This window comes from Rana temporaria, chromosome 9, assembly GCF_905171775.1.
Source record: "Rana temporaria chromosome 9, aRanTem1.1, whole genome shotgun sequence".
Classification (NCBI taxonomy): Eukaryota; Metazoa; Chordata; class Amphibia; order Anura; family Ranidae; genus Rana; species Rana temporaria.
This window is the reverse complement of record NC_053497.1, coordinates 123,228,939-123,241,999: the sequence shown is the minus strand read 5'-3', so window position 1 is coordinate 123,241,999 and position 13,061 is coordinate 123,228,939. Positions and strand designations below refer to the sequence as shown.

At 43.9% G+C, this 13,061-nt stretch overlaps 2 protein-coding genes across 2 annotated transcripts in view; one reads left to right on the top strand and one right to left on the bottom strand.

The window, feature by feature from the left end:
- Positions 1 to 13,061, bottom strand: part of PRRT1B (proline rich transmembrane protein 1B) — a 48,345-nt gene that overhangs the window by 8,519 nt on the left and 26,765 nt on the right. The gene's annotated exons all lie outside the window — the stretch shown is intronic.
- The window catches only part of UCK1 (uridine-cytidine kinase 1), a 91,096-nt gene continuing 90,302 nt past the window's right edge, over positions 12,268 to 13,061 (top strand). Inside the window, exon 1 of the mRNA XM_040324395.1 lies at positions 12,268 to 12,334. The gene's annotated coding sequence lies outside the window, so the exon portion shown is untranslated. The remainder of the gene's footprint in view (positions 12,335 to 13,061) is intronic.

Below are 13,061 nucleotides of genomic sequence, written 5' to 3'. Positions count from 1 at the left end.
CGTGCTTTGCGTGAAATGACGTCGCAATGACGTCATTTTTTGAACTTAGACGTGACTTACGTCCATCCCTATTCACGGACGACTTACGCAAAAAAAAAAATTCAAATTTCAACGCGGGAACGACGGCCATACTTTAACATGGCAAGTCTATCTATATGCCGCAAAATAGCAGCTTTGACTATACGCCAGAAAAAGCCGACTAGAGACGACGGCTGCGCGTACGTTCGTGGATCGTCGGAAAAAGCTAATTTGCATACCCGACGTGGAAAAATACGCAAACTCCACCCAGCGGGCGCCGAAGTATTGCACCTACGATCCGAAGGCATACGAAGCCGTACGCCTGTCGGATCGAACCCAGAAGCCGTCATATCTTGGTTTGAGGATTCAAACTAAAGATACGACGCGGGTAATTTGAAAGTAAGCCGGCGTATCAGTAGATACGCCGGCGTACTCGCTATGTGGATCTGGCCCTGTAAGTATAAGCTTCTCTCATTATTACGTATTGAATCTAATGAGTCATTATTTTTATCATCGCCCCTTTTCCTGTTCTCTGCAATAAAAACTTCATAGAAACTCTTCAGCCAGAAGGCAATAATATTTTTATGAGTAAAACCCTTGTAATAATCTTTGTGAATTGGCTTTTATATGCAAAATGCCAAAGTCCATAATATAACACACATATAGTAACGTTAGCAGATCCGGGCAATAACATTTGAACCACTTTAACCCCGGAAGAATTTACCCCCCTAATGACTAGGCAATTTTGTGCAATACTGCACTGCATTGTTTTAATTGCATGGTCGTGCGATGCTGTAGTGTACCTAAACAAAATTTATTCCTTTTTTTCCCCCCACAAATAGAGCTTTTGGTGGTATTTGATCACCTCTGCGGTTTTTATTTTTGCGCTATAAACAAAAAAAAGCGACAATTTTGAAAAAAAATAAATGTATTCATCAATTTAGGCCAATATGTATTCTGCTACATATTTTTGGTAAAAAAAAATCCCAATAAGTGTATATTGATTGGGTTTTGCAAAAGTTATCAGATCTACAAAATAGGGGATAGATTTATGGCATTATTATTATTATTATTATTTTTTAAATTTACATTGTGGTGGACAGATCAGACACCTGACATTTGTGACACTTTTTTGGGAACCCGTGACATTATTACAGTAATCGATGCTAAAAATATGCACTGACATTGTACTAATGACACTGGCAGGGAAGGGGCTAACATCAGGGGCAATCGAGGGGTTAAATGTGTTCCCTGTTTGTGTTTTCTAATTGTATGGGGGACTGTGTGACTGGGGAAATACACAGATCCATCTCCCTGCTTAGCAGAAAGACAGGATCTGTGGGATCTCCCCTATCAGAATGGAGATCTGCCTTGTTTACTGTCACTGCGGGGAACGATTGCAGGTGGCCGGTGGAAATCGAGTCCACCGGATACACTGATTGGCTCCCCCCCTCTGGCCAATGGGAGCGCACGCACAGGGCCGGATTTGCTCTCCCTGCCGCCCCAAGGCCAGGTTCCACAATGCACCCCCCTCCCGCCAAACGAACCACCCCCTCAAATCAACTGAGAATGGCAACCCGGATGGCAGGGGCAGCACGGTTAGCTCAAATATTTTTTTTCTTTTTTTTTTCTTTCTAATCACTTTTTTTACTTTTATTTATTTTTGTAGCTTGTCGCTTACTTTTTTTTGTCTTTGTATAATTTTCTTATTATTTTTCTTATTCTTTACGTTTTAATGACTTTTTTATTTTATTAATTTAATTATTATTTCTTATTATTTATTTATTTATTTTAGCAATTTTTTTTCACTTAACTTTTTTGCTATCACACAGGAAAAAACAATTCCCTGTGTGATAGCAATTGGAGGTGACATGTTCTCTTTATTGACCCTGTCACCTCCAAAACAGGAGTCCTAGCACTGTGCTAGAACTCCTGTCACAGCTGAGATTGGAAGAGCTCTCCCCTCTCACTGTGTACATCGGCAGCAGGGACAGGTAACAGACTCGGTGGCCGGGGGGAGGACGGAGTCCCGAAGACAGAGCCAGCAGAGAGAGGTATGTGGGGTGGGGGGGAGGATGGACAGGAGCACACATTTTACAAGTGATTTCAGCGACATCACCGCAATCACTTGTTAACAAGCGAGCGGATTCACCCATAACTTACCACCCTTAACTGTATGTTCCGGGCGTCGGGGGAATCTATGCCACTGCTGCCCCTTGGCGCCCTGCCGCCCCAAGGCCTGGCCTCAGTGGCCTTGTGGGAAATCCGGGCCTGCGCACGCATCACCAGCGGCGCCTACAAAACAAATTTCTACACCTAAGATGATTTGCAGGATCGTGCCACCTTGCCACAGTATAATGACGATGGCTGGTCGGCAAGCGAATATAGAGTGAATACAATAGGACTGAAGAAAAATTTTCAAAAACACACAGATATGGAAATAGCAAATGCATTAGGCTTTTGGGTCAATGTAGGATAACTCATGGGCAGGGGCGGTGGTATGTGAGCAGATGGCTCAGCAGGCAGACAGCTGCACAAGTTTATATTACAGGACTGTACAGTACCTATCACGTTGGTAAGTGGCGGTCACTTGGGCAGCACACTATTGTTGTCAGCCATTCTCTCTCCAGCAGCCCCCATTTAAAATTATGAGAACGGTTATTAGAGCTTAGTAAGTGTTCTTACTAAGCTTCAGGAAATGTTATCGACATTTTATTGTGGGCCTTAAATGTATTGATTCCAATCCAGATTCTATCATAATTAATCACTTTTTCCGTTCCTTTAAGCTATCTTACTACCAAATAAAGATAAAAAAATAACTAGATGGGCTGGAAACGATTACTCAAGAGACTATGTAACATCATATCAAGTTGAAATGCTGTTTGGGTAGTGGCCATCAAGCAAACCATTTGATTAAAATGTATAACTTTTATTTTCACAGTGGAAAAAAATTATCTTCAACAGCCATCTTCCTCGGCTGTAAGAATAGGAGGGTTTATTTGCGTATCCTTCCATCACATACCGACTTCCTGCCCAGAAATCCCAGAAAACATTCTGATAAGGTGACGCTTTTGGTCCCTTTTAGGTCTCCTATCCTCAACTGAGGATGTCCAGCACACTGCCATATCTTACTCAAATTAATTGGTTCAAAGTGTTCAACCCAACCTAAAAAAAGCTTTAATCACTTCACTAACACTACTTTATACCCATTTGGCCAGATCCAGAGAGAATTACATCCGCGCAGCGTATCAGAGATACGCTACGCCGCCGTACCTTACCTGGCGGAATTTCGAATCCTCAACGATTTTGCGCCGTAAGTTACGGCGGCGTAGTGTATTTCTGGCGGCGGAATTCAAATCGGCGATTAGGGGGCATTATTCATTTAAATGAAGCGCGTCCCTGCGCCGAATGAACTGTGCATGCGTCGTCCCGGAATTTCCCCGCCGTGCATTGCGCTAAATGATGTCGCTAGGACGTCATTTTTTTAGCTTAGACGTGAGTTACGTCCATCCCTATTCACGGACGACTTAAGCAAAAAAAAATACAAATTTCAAATTTCGACGCGGGAACGGCGGCCATACTTAACATGGCAAGTCTATCTATACGCCGCAAAATACCAGCTTTAACTATACGCCGGAAAAAGCCGACTACAGATGACGTTAGAAAATGCGACAGCCGCACGTACGTTCGTGGATCGTCGTAAATCACTAATTTGCATACCCAACGCGGAAAACGACGCAAACTCCACCCAGCGGGCGCCGAAGTATTGCATCTAAGATCCGAAGGCGTACGAAGCCGTACGCCTTTTGGATCTTACCCAGATGCCGTCGTATCTTGGTTTGAGGATTCAAACTAAAGATACGACGCAGGAAATTTGAAAGTTCGCCGGAGTATCAGTAGATACGCCGGCGTACTTGCTCTGTGGATCTGCCCCATTGTTTTTGTTGGCAGTGTTGTCTGTACCTCCCCAATTCTGTCTAAATTGACTTCAGCCTTTGCAGTGACTTGACTCATGCAGAAGGGTCCCAATGGAGCCTCACTGTAGCTATTGCAATGTCCTCCCCTTCATTGGACTACAGATCAGTGTGAAGCATCAATAAGGCGCATGCGAGGCAGCATCGCACATGCACATTAACAAAAGCATCATAGGACATGTAGTCCAGGCAGCAGATGCCGAGGATAGAGGCTATGTGCGCTACCTCAGCAGAAATGATAGGAAAATGATATGGAAGAAGGAGCCCCTGAAGTAAAAAATACCTTTTATAAAAAAAATATTGAAATTTATATAATCGTAGATGCACTAGTATTCATTCAAATAGTACTAAGAGGGTTTAATAACATCTCAATAGACAAAAAAACATTCAGGGAACACCAGATGCCTTGAATGGTTCCTTCCACTCCAGGAAGTACAGAATGGCAATCGGGGAACTTTGACAAGAGGAGTACAGGGATCATTGTATGTCTGTAAAAACACCTAGTGCATTACCACCAAAACCATTTATTTAAAAACACACAACAGTGTCATACTAACAAAATTGGAATAAAATCCAGCTTATCAAGTAAACAGCTCCAGCAGGTGACATGGGTTTCTCATCTGATGCCACATGGTGGAAATACTTTCGGGGAACTAAATGCCTTGATTTTATTTCAATTTTGTGACTATAACACTGTTGTGTCTTTAATAAATGTTTTTGGTGGTAATGCACTAGGTGTTTGAGCCCCCTCTTGTTTATGTTTTTACAGTATTCAGAAGTTCGCCCAATCTGAGGAGGGCTGCATTGTTAAAACTATTGCCTGCCATATTCCATTTTTGGGGAGTTCTTTGGATTGAGTGCTGTATGGTTTTCTATTTATTTATCATTGTATTTTTGTATGAGCCCTCAAATAAAAATGATAGCAAACAGAACAGGGGCGCACTCACCAAAGATAACTTTTTTTGCATGTTTTCCTACATTACATAGGCATCTACATTCCATCTTTTTATTTGGGGGGTGCAAAGTGGGTCAGTGTTGCCAACCGTTCATATTTTTACGAACAGTTTGTAAAAACGGGCACTTTTTCCCCCCGTTCGTAAATGTCCGTGGATGTGCCAGTAAAAATAGCCGAGATCGGTTCGGCTTGGAACTGCGCATGGAGATTGGAGGCAGGGGGTGATGGTGGCTGCGGTGGCACCGCAGAGGAGGATGGAGGCAGGGGGAGATTGGGGGCAGGGGGTGTTAGTGGCAGGGGGTGATTGGAGGCAGGGGGTGTTGGTGGCACTGCAGAGGGGGATGGTGCACCGCAGAGGGTGGGGGATGGAGACAGGGGTTGTTGGTGGCACTGCAGAGGGGGATGGAGGCAGGGGACGATGGAGGCAGGGGGAGATTGGAGGCAGAGGGAGATTGGAGGCAGGGGGAGATTGTGGCACCGCAGAGGGAGGTGAAGGCAGGGGGTGTTGGTGGCAGAGGGGGATGGAGGCAGGGGGTGATGTGACTAAATAATTTGCCCTCATTATATCGAAAATAACAAAAATATGTTTTTTTACCTTAATATCTACCTTAAATCACATTGCTATTTGCCTAGCGTACTTGTTTGTAGCCTAAATACAAAAATTTGCACCTAAAAATTTAATTTAGTAACTTTTGTGAAATGCCAGTAAAAACGTGGCTGCGCCAGTAAATTTCGGGTGTCGTGCCAGTAAATTTTAAACTGAAGTGGGCCCCCACTGAGTCAAATAACATAGATTCATGCATTGCCCCTTGAATATGATGACATCTCAGCCAATAAGGTTGGCCGGTTCTGGCTACCGGTAACCTGATTGGCTGAGACGCCTGTCAGTCATCGAGGGCGGGAGAAGACATCGTGGGATGTGGATGCCTAAAACCAGTAAAGGTAAGTGCCGGGCGGGGGGGGGGAAGAAAGCAATTTACAGGGCACAGTGGGGACAATTGGCACAGCGGCGACCATTAAAGGGCACAGTGGCTGCTTTTAATGGCATGGCACAGTGGTGACAATGTATGGCACAGTGGTGACAATGTATGGCACAGTGGCTGCGTTTAATGGCATGGCACAGTGCTGACAATGTATGGCACAGTGGTGACAATGGATGGCACAGTGGCTGCGTTTAATGGCATGGCACAGTGATGACAATGTATGGCACAGTGGCTGCGTTTAATGGCATGGCACAGTGGTGACAATGTATGGCACAGTGGCTGCGTTTAATGGCATGGCACAGTGGTGACAATGTATGGCACAGTGGCTGCGTTTAATGGAATGGCACAGTGAAGACAATGGATGGCACAGTGACTGCGTTTAATGGCATGGCACAGTGGTGACAATGTATGGCACAGTGGCTGCGTTTAATGGCATGGCACAGTGGTGACAATGGATCAGGATGGCACAGTGACTGCGTTTAATGGCATGGCACAGTGGTGCGAATTGATGGCACAGTGACTGCATTTGATGTCATGGCACAGTGACTGCGTTTAATGGCATGGCACAGTGGTGACAATGTATGGCACAGTGGCTGCGTTTAATGGCATGGCACAGTGGTGACAATGTATGGCACAGTGGCTGCGTTTAATGGCATGGCACAGTGGTGACAATGTATGGCACAGTGGCTGCGTTTAATGGAATGGCACAGTGATGACAATGGATGGCACAGTGACTGCGTTTAATGGCATGGCACAGTGGTGACAATGTATGGCACAGTGGCTGCGTTTAATGGCATGGCACAGTGGTGACAATGGATCAGGATGGCACAGTGACTGCGTTTAATGGCATGGCACAGTGGTGCGAATTGATGGCACAGTGACTGCATTTGATGTCATGGCACAGTGACTGCGTTTAATGGCATGGCACAGTGGCGCAAATTGATGGCACAGTGGCTGCGTTTGATGGCATGTAACAGTGGCTGCGTTTGATGGCATGTAACAGTGGCTGCGTTTGGGCACAGTGAGACTGCAATTTTTCTTTTCCTTTGCGCCCCCCCAAAAATTTTGAGCACCAGCCGCCACTGGTGGGCCCATATCTAAGGAAGGCCCACAAGGGTGTTCCGAGGTTAGAAAATACAGACATACTTTCCCGATTGCAGTTTTCCCTTCCTGACAAACAGCCTACAATCACATTCTGGTACCGGCCCCTCCTCTCGCCATTACAGGAACATACCAGCTTTACAAGTTAACTGAGGATGCTGGAGCATTGCTTTGAGGGCAGCTGGGTCAAGCCTGCCCCAAAGCCTGGTATCTCAATTCCATGGACAGCTTTCAGGACTGTTTGTGTCAGAACCGCTTCACTCCCCATAAAAGTAAATGAGAATGCTAAAACAGTTCAAGGCAGGTTGATGGAGCTTAGAGGAAGGTTTACTGTGGGTTAGAACAAGGCCAAGGCTTCACCGCTCATCAAATGGGAATGATCTCTGAAGCATCTCGAAATGATTTCAATTGCAAGCTGAATGTGCCTGAAAGCAAGCTGTATTTGCCCATTAACACGCTTTCTTTCAAAAAGGTCAAGTGTCCAATTTCCTGAGTTATTTTTACCCCTTTACAAATAACTTTTGTCTTTGGTTCACTGATCCTTTAAAGGGGAACTAAACATATTAATTTAAAAGGAACTACTGTAAACCCATTGATTTTAACAGTTTTAAAAAACAGTTACATTACGCCACAAATGCCAGAAATGTAACTGTCCCATTTGCTTGTGCTCTTAACCAGACTGTCAAATGATTAAGGCCCCTTTCACATTGGGGCGGGAGGCGCGGTGGCGGTATAGCGCCTCTAAAAATAGCGGCGCTATACCGCCGGGATTGTCGCGGGAATCAGCCGCTAGCGGTGCGGTATTAACCCCCGCTAGCAGCCGATAAAGGGTTAATACCGCCCGCAATGCGCCTCTATAAAGGCGCATTGCGGGCGGTATTGCCGCGGTTTCCCATTGTTTTCAATGGGAAGGAGCGGTATACATGCCGCTCCTCTCACCGCTCCAAAGATGCTGCTGACAGGAGATTTTTTTGTCTCCCGCCAGCGCATCACCTCAGTGTGAAAGCCCTCGGGCTTTCACATTGAGTCTGCAGTGAAGGAGTTTTTCAGGCGGGATAGCAGCGCTATTTTTAGCGCTGTACCGCCTGAAAAACTCCTCAATGTGAAAGGGGCCTAACTGGCTGGTGTCATAACTGATCACATGTGCAACATCATAGCAGTTGAAAATCAAATGCATAGATGACAGCTTCCTTGGTTTAAAATTATAGGAGGGTTTAGTTCCGCTTAAACTGTTTTCTGAAATGGTTATGTTTAAAGGGTCACTAAAGGAAAAAAATTTTTTTGCTGAAATGACTGTTTACAGGGTATAGAGACATAATAGTTAACTGATTCCTTTTAAAAATGATTAAAAATAGATAAAAAACAATCATATAATGTACCTACAGTTTAGTTTTGTTTTTGCTGTTGTTTCCTGGTTCTCTGATGTACAGAGCCAGAGACCCAATAGAGGGCAGTGAAGGTTTTGCAAAACGAAACTGGATTGGTGCTGAGGGGTTTTAGACACACCTCCTTGATTAGTGACCACAGTGAGAAATCTCCCAGTACTGTGGTGATCAGGAAACAGACAACCAGGAAGTGTCCAGAACAGAGAAGGATTACAGCAACATCAAAGCAAAAACGAACAATGAGGACATGAAACCAGGACTGCAGTAAGGTAAAGGAAGCTATTTAGCTAAAAAAAAAAATTCCTTTAGTGACCCTTTAAGGCATGCCATAAGACCCCTTTCACACTGGGGCCGCGGCTGCATTAGTGCTAAAGCGACCCTCGCTTTAGCAGTGCTTAACCATTTAAGGACTGAGCCTCTTTCTGAGATTTGGTGATTACAAGTTAAAAAAATTATTATTTTTTTGCTAGAAAATTACTTAGAACATTATATATATTTTATTCTAACACCCTAGAGAAGAAAATGGCAGTCGTTGCAATACTTTCTGTCACACCGTATTTGCGCAGAGGTATTACAAGCGCCATTTTTTTAGAAAAATTACACTTTTTGAATAAAAAAATAAGACAACAATAAAGTTAGCCCATTTTTTTTATATTGTGAAAGAAAATGTTACGCCGAGTAAATTGATACCCAACATGTCACGCTTCAAAATTGTGCCCGCTCGTGGAATGGGACAAACTTTTACCCTTAAAAATCTCCATAGGTGACATTTAAAAAGTTCTGCATGTTTTGAGTTACAGAGGAGGTCTAGGGCTAGAATTATTGCTATTGCTCTACCAATCGTGGCGATACCTCACATGTGCGGTTTGATCACGTTTTCATGTGCGGGCACTACTCACGTATGCGTTCACTTCTGCATGCGAGGTCGGCGGGACAGGGCGCGTTTAAAAAAAAACAATTCTTATTTATTTTACTTTTATTTTTTATTTTTACCCTGTTCTTTTTTTTTTTTTTTTTTTCTTAAACTGTGTCACTTTTATTCCTATTACAAGGGATGTAAACATCTCTTGTAATAGAAAAAAAGCATGACAGGACCTCTTAAATATGAGATCTGGGCTCAAAAGCACCTCAGATATCATATTTACACTTAAATGCAATAATAAAAAAAATGTTTTAAATGTCATTTGAAAAAAAAAAAGTCTCTTTAACCACTTAAGACCCGGACCAAAATGCAGGTAAAAGACCAGGCCCCTTTTTGCGATTCGGCACTGCGTCGCTTTAACTGACAATTGCGCTTTTTTTCCCACAAATAGAGCTTTCTTTTGGTGGTATTTGATCACCTCTGCGGTTTTTATTTTTTGGGCTATAAACAAAAATAGAGCAACTATTTTGAAAAAAAAACTATTTTTTACTTTTTGCTGTAATAAATATCCCACAAGCACATGAAGAAGGCAAAGTGCACAGCACTGTGTTGCATTGGTGTGCACTGAAACCGGGGATGTCTGGTCACCCTACCATATTACAATGCGACTGCTGGTGTAAACAAGCCCTACACCTAGGTTCATGCATTTTTTTTTCCCACCAAAAATGCACATACATTTGTTTTTCATGCTTTCCTATTAAAGTCTAGGGGGCCAAACGAAAAAAAAAAAAAAAAAAAAGCATTCGCTGCACCAAAAGAAACATATGTGCTTTTTTCAAAAATCACATTGCACCACGCTGCATTGATGTGAACAGGGACCACAGAAAATAATGTGATTTCCAATGTTGTGCATTGCAGTGCAACAGCAGACATGAAAACAATTACAGTAGTATGAACGAGGCATTGTAATTGTAATGATTGTAAACATTTGTTTACTATGCTTGCTATGGGGGTACATGTGCAGCTCTGTGTGTATACACATAAGACACACAGAGCGCATGTTGGCTCCACCCCCTGCTCCCTCCTCACTGGCTGTAATTGACAGCAGCAGGAGCTAATGGCTCCCACTGCTGTGTCTGAGCCAATGAGAAGAGAGAGAGCTGAGTGACTCACTGCTCTTGTGCACTTTGCTGAATTGAGATCGAGCTGAGTTAAGTATTTAAAGGGTTTGTAAAGGAATTTGTTATCTTAATAGCTTCCTTTACCTTAATGCAGTGCTGTTTTCATGTCCTCATTGTTCGTTTTTGCTCTTAAGTTGCTGTAATTCTTCTCTGATCTCCACACTCCCTGGTTGTCTGTTTCCTGATAACCACAGTACTGGGAGCTTTCTCTCTGTGGTCACTAATCAAGGAGGTGTGATTACTGTGTGTCTAAAACCCCACAGCACCAATCAGTTTTGTTTTACAAACTATCACTGCCCTGTGTTGGCTCTCTGACTCTGTACATCACAGAAGCAGGAAACAGCCGGCGTATTTTCAAATTTACCGCGTCGTATCTTGATTTGGAATCCTCAAACCAAGATACGACGGCTTTTGGCATAGATCCGACAGGTGTACGGCTTCGTACGCCTTTGGATCGTAGGTGTAATTCTCCGGCGGCCGCTGGGTGGAGTTCGCGTCGTTTTCCAGCGTCGGGTATGCAAATTAGCTGTTTACGGCGATCCACGAAGGTACGCGCGTTCGTCGCATTCTCTTACGTCGTCGCTAGTCGGTTTTTCCCGTCGCAAACTTAAGCCTGCTATTTCATGGCTTAGATTTAGACCAGCCATGTTAAAGTATGGCCGTCGTTCCCGCGTCGAATTTCCAATTTTTTTTTTTGCGTAAGACGTCCGGGAATACGAAAGTACGTTACGTCGGGGCGGGGCGTAATTTTGCGCAAAGCACGGCGGGAAATTTCCAAACGGAGCATGCGCAGAACGTTCGGTGCGGGAACGCGCCTAATTTAAATGGTACACGCCCCATTTGAATTAGGCGGGCTTGCGCCGGACGGCTTTACGCCACGCCGCCGAAAGTTTACACGCAAGTGCTTTGTGAATCAAGCACTTACGCTGGAAACTTGCGGCCGCGTAACATAAACGGGATACGATACGCCGCCGCAAATCTACATGAATCTGGCCCTGTGTTTTTTTTTTTACCTTAAAGTCCAACTCCAGTTAAAAAAAAAATCCCATTCAATGGGGCTGTGTCTGCACTGCATGGGTTAACTGCTCATTTTGTCTATGGGTAAACGCAGAGCCTATATTCACAGAAAACAGTGCTTCCTCACATCCAGAGCCAGTCTATGGGCGTGATGACATCATCAATACATTCCACCACTCATGACCACTACACTGTGGCACAAGGACCAGTCTTGCACTTGGAGGATAAGGTGAATATATCTCGGCTCTCCTAACCCATAGACAAAAACAAACAGTTTACCCATGCAGTGCGGGCACAGCCCCAAGACATGGCAAAAAAAAAAACATTGCCTGGAGTTCAGCTTTCATGCAGAGAATGCAATAAGGTAAAAACCTCCAGACTCGGTTCACACAAGTGTGGGTCTTGGGTCCTGCATGCACCTTTTTAAAAATGCGGCCACAAGAAAACTGCATGCTTTTTTTCACATGCGTTTTCCCTGTGGTTCCTTTCCTGCAATCACGCTGTGGGCCGAAATGCGTGAGTGTGCCATTCAGAATGAATGGCAGCCTTGAGCGTCCCGAAAGATCAGTGTGATTCGTCTGCGGGTGCAGGAATCGATGCAATTCCCACATCTGCAACCGGAATGCACGGCCCGCACAAGTGTGAACAAACTCAGCCTTAGAACCACTGTAAGCTGTTTATGCAGATACAATTCTCGTATATTATACTGTAGTTACAATTTCTACCACTAGGTGGCAGTGTAAAGAGGTGTTCTCTCTTGTGCAGTTCATGGTTATGAGGTCATTTCCTGTCTCAGTGTTCCTGTTTCCTGTAAAGCCAAGAAGGACTCCTAGCACCATGTTCAGTGGCTTCTGAGTGGTAAGAAGACATAATAAGCAGCAGATATCCAGCCTTTCTGTGCTCTTAAAAAGTGTATAGTTGTGTAAAATCACACATTTTATTACAATTATTTCTAGCCTACGCCTATTAACCACTTCACCACTTGAAGAATTTACCCCCTTCCTGACAGGCCATTTTTGTGATGCGGCACTGTGCGGATTTAACTGACGTGGCTCCCAAACAAAATTGGCGCCCTTTTTCCCCCCTCAAATAGATCTTTCTTTTGGTGGTATTTCATCACCTCTGCGGTTTTTATTTTTTGCGCTATAAACAAAAATAGAGTGACAATTTTGAAAAATAAATCAATATTTTTTTACTTTTGCGAACACGCTGGAGCTCATCCTTACTCAGTACAAAAAATACTGCTTTCGATGCGATCGTACGATAATCGGATCGTTAGTACAGAGCTTTCGAGAGCCGATCATGACAGTTCATTCAATATTATTGTCTGTCTTTTTTTTTGTTTATGGCGCAAAAAAAAAAAAACGCAGAGGTGATGAAATTTCACCTGAAGAAAGCTCTATTTGTGGGGAAAAAAGGACATCAATGTTATTTAGGTACAACGTCGTACGACCGCACAAAGGTAACATTGCTGTATCGCAAAAAATGGCCTGGTCATGAATAAGAATGAGCTCCGGCGTGTTTGCACACTCCATGTGCAGAGCCCGCCAAGAAGTCTGCACTGCGCTGCACTAATCACAGGCAG